Source organism: Panthera uncia, assembly GCF_023721935.1.
Source record: "Panthera uncia isolate 11264 chromosome C1 unlocalized genomic scaffold, Puncia_PCG_1.0 HiC_scaffold_4, whole genome shotgun sequence".
In the NCBI taxonomy this organism is placed as follows: Eukaryota; Metazoa; Chordata; class Mammalia; order Carnivora; family Felidae; genus Panthera; species Panthera uncia.
Window position 1 is genome coordinate 93,616,018 of NW_026057585.1, and position 3,644 is coordinate 93,619,661.

Here is a 3,644-nt window from a genome sequence, read left to right on the forward strand (position 1 = left end):
GCTCGAGGGCGCGGGGCGGGGCGGGGTGCCGTGCCCCGCGCCCCCGCTGCCCCACCGTCGGGGTTGGGGCCCCCGTAAAACTCCACCCCCCCCTTCCCCACCTCGCTGTGGCCGCTGAGCAGCGGAGGTCGTGCTGGGGGCCGGGGACCGAGGCGGGAAGGACGGGGATCCATCCCCTCAATCTGGGTATGGGTCAGGGCCTCGGAGGGACGCCGCCCCCAACCCCTTCTCCGGAATCCCCACGCCGTGAAGTCGTAGTCCCGAGTCTCTGACACCCCGTCGGTCGCCATGGAGACGACTCGCTGTTAAACACCGGCGTTCTCAGTGAGGGTTGCAGGGGTATGAAGGTGGATCCGGTGAGCGGGAACCCCCGTTTAGATCTAACTGTGGCTAGAGCTGCAGGAGCTTCTGGAAAGGGCTGGACCAGCAGTTTCGAGGGAGACTGGGGCCGGGCCTCAGCCCCGAACGGTTCTCCGAGACAGAGGGAGAGCTAAAGCGGGGAAGGGGCTGGTCCTCACGCCTGGGCCGGCACATCCCATGGATGACTTGGCAGAATAGAGCTGCTGAGCCCAGGTCGTCCCCTGGGACTCTGCTTTAGGGGAACTGGCAGGGACTCTGGATCCTGCCAGTTCGGTGAGGGCCCCAGAGGAGAGATACCCTCTCCAAGGCTCCATGGGATACGCCTTCGGGAAGAAGCCTGAGAGGATCTCTCTCTGTGGCCTCGTGTGTCACCTTAAAACTGCGAAGCTGTGGGGGAAGGGGGCGGGGGAGGGCTGGTTAATACAGCAGATTTCCAGGCCCCAGTCCAGACAGATCTCTGCATGGGGCTCAGAAACCTGCATTTTAACAAGCACCCAGGGGAGTTCTGCCCACTGAAGTTTGAGAATCTCTAATCGAGAAGGAGGACTGTGTTTGGGGCTTATTCTCTAAAACACTGGGACAATGCTGAGGATCCCTATGCAGAAACTGCTCCCACCAGTTCGTGCAGAGAAAAGGTGGATGCAGGGCTTAAAAACCCATGCTCTGGAGGCAGAGAGCACTTGAGAATGTAAAGCCAGCAAGCTGTTCCAGACTGATTTGCATAGAACAGACCCTCATTGGTATTTGTGGGTTTGCCATAGTTCAAGAATATTGCTGAATTAATTTAAAAAGCATTTAAAGAGAACAAAGTTGAGAAAAACACTTTAGGGTTCAGCAAATATGATGTTTTCATTCACTTATTTTTGAGGTTTGTTTGAGTCTCATGAAGATGCTCAGCTTAAATGGCATTTTTATTGTTTTGAGCTCAGAATCAAGTTTCTGTTGGAGTTGGGCAGTTTACTTCAGCTACTTGGAAAAGGCAGGTTTCTATATCACCAGTATGGGGCCTTGAAGGACCCAAAAGAAGTAAAATAGTTAAAAAAAAATTTTTTTTTAATGTTTATTTATTCGTGGGGGTGGGGCGGGCAGAGAGAGAGAATCTCAAGCAGGCTCTGTGCTGTCAGTGCAGAGCCTGATACTGGGCTCAAACCCACGAACCACAAGATCATGACCTGAGTCGAAGTTAAGAGTTGGACGCTTAACCAACTGAGTTGGTTCGTGGGCGCACCCAGGGGCCCCTAAAATAGTGTGTTACTTATCGAATGCAAAAGACTAAGGGATGGGATGTGGATCGAAACTCTAAAAATTCTGTCTTCCGATGCTCTGGTTTGCCAGATTCTTAGTCTTTCTCACCAAGCAGCTGATGACTTTTAAAGATCTGGTGAACCTCATCTTGCCCCGATCTATGATTTATAATGTGTCTGCATGAAATAGGGCTGCCTTCATTATGCTATGTTTTGCATGTACTTGATGTGGGAGCCAACTTTTATTTTTTTTATTTAAAAAAAAATTTTTTTTTTTAACGTTTTATTTATTTTTGAGACAGGGAGAGACAGAGCATGAACAGGGGAGGGTCAGAGAGAGGGAGACACAGAATCTGAAACAGGCTCCAGGCTCTGAGCTGTCAGCACAGAGCCTGATGCGGGGCTCGAACTCACGGACCGTGAGATCATGACCTGAGCCGAAGTCGGCCACTTAACCGACTGAGCCACCCAGACGCCCCTGGAGCCAACTTTTAATAGTGACGAGACTATGTGGGGGTTTGCCTTCTTGAAAAACAACTCACATATATGCGAAAGCCAGATATGGTTTTGGTTTGAATTATTTGGGTGGGCTGTGGGTGTTAAACTCCCCGGTCACTTACCCTTTGGGTTTATGTGGACACAGCCCTCAGAAGGCTGGCCAATCTCCATGATGCCGTGGGGGAATTCTTGGTCATTACCTATTGTGTCCTGTAAAAGGAGAGAGAGGATCGCCCAAGCCTGCTGCTCTTATCCTCAGGCAGAGCTCAGGAAATGCTGCCCAGATGGGTGAGCGCTTTTCACACCTCTTGTGTTGATTTTCTCGAGGGTTCTCAGGGTTTTAGGCAGGATGAGAACTCAGTTCCCTGCCTCATTTCTGAGGCCCTGGGCCTGGGCCCTGCTGCTAGACACATCTATTGATCTGCCAACATCTGAGATGCATGCTGGGGGCTGCATTTTCCTTGAACTTTTTCCTTCTGAGGCCACTCATCTTGAGGAATGGCACCTTTGCAGAAATGAAAATAGTGGAGGAGGAGCGGCGGGGACTGCCCATGAGCAGTGACTGTAGAACTTCCAGCCTGTTCGTTAGGGGGAATTGTTTCTGAATGACCCTGAGGGCTGTGCCCCCAAGCGTGGATTTGGGCAGAGAGAAACGATCTGGACTGGCTACACATTACAGCATTTGGTCATGTGGAAAGAATGAATCTTCAGGAAAAAAATCACACCCTCCGCAAAGGATTTTTACAGAGGCAGGGGTGAGCCAGAGCCAATTCTGACAATATTCCAGCGGCAAGGGAGCTCGGCGGACTTAGTCATCATTGACTTATGTTTCTCTTCTTCCTCCCACATCTACTTGTGTAACTGTCTTTCGGGGAGGGGCGAAGTAATATTAAGAAAAACAACAGCACTTCTGTGAAGAAGAGGGGGGAGGGATGGGGAGGGGTTGGGAGGAGCTCTTGCGATTTGAGGGCAGATGGAGTGGACAGCGAGGGGCATTCCAGAGCCTTACAGAACTGGGTGGTCCCCGCAGCCTGAGTTGCTAGAAAGGGATTAGAGAGGCCGACGGAGATATCGTTGGCTCATAAAGTACAGCACTCACTTAGCACTTTATAAATACCAGCTTACTGATTAATCATCACAAACGCTCTCCAAAAGCACCGGGAAACCCTTGACTGATCGAGAAAGATACACAGAGGTCAAGGTTCAGGGACAGCCCCGATAACTCTTTTGAGTGATTGGAGGAGTGAGAACAGGGTATGGGGTCACAGCCGGGTTGGTCTCAGGGGCTTTCTCGCCTCCTGCAAAGTCTGGAAGTTGTACACAGGGTGCACGGTGGGGGCGGGGGGACCCGCTTGAGGCAGGTGCTCGTGTGGCTGCTGAGCAGGACAGGGGCACCGGGCACCGGCTGCAGGTAGACCCATGTGTAGGTCATCAGGACCCCACCTATCCATCTGTAGAGCTCTCTTTTTGTGCTTTTCTTGGATGCGATGAATCTCCTTGAGAACCAACATCATCTTTCCAATGAGTTGCGTGTGCTCAACT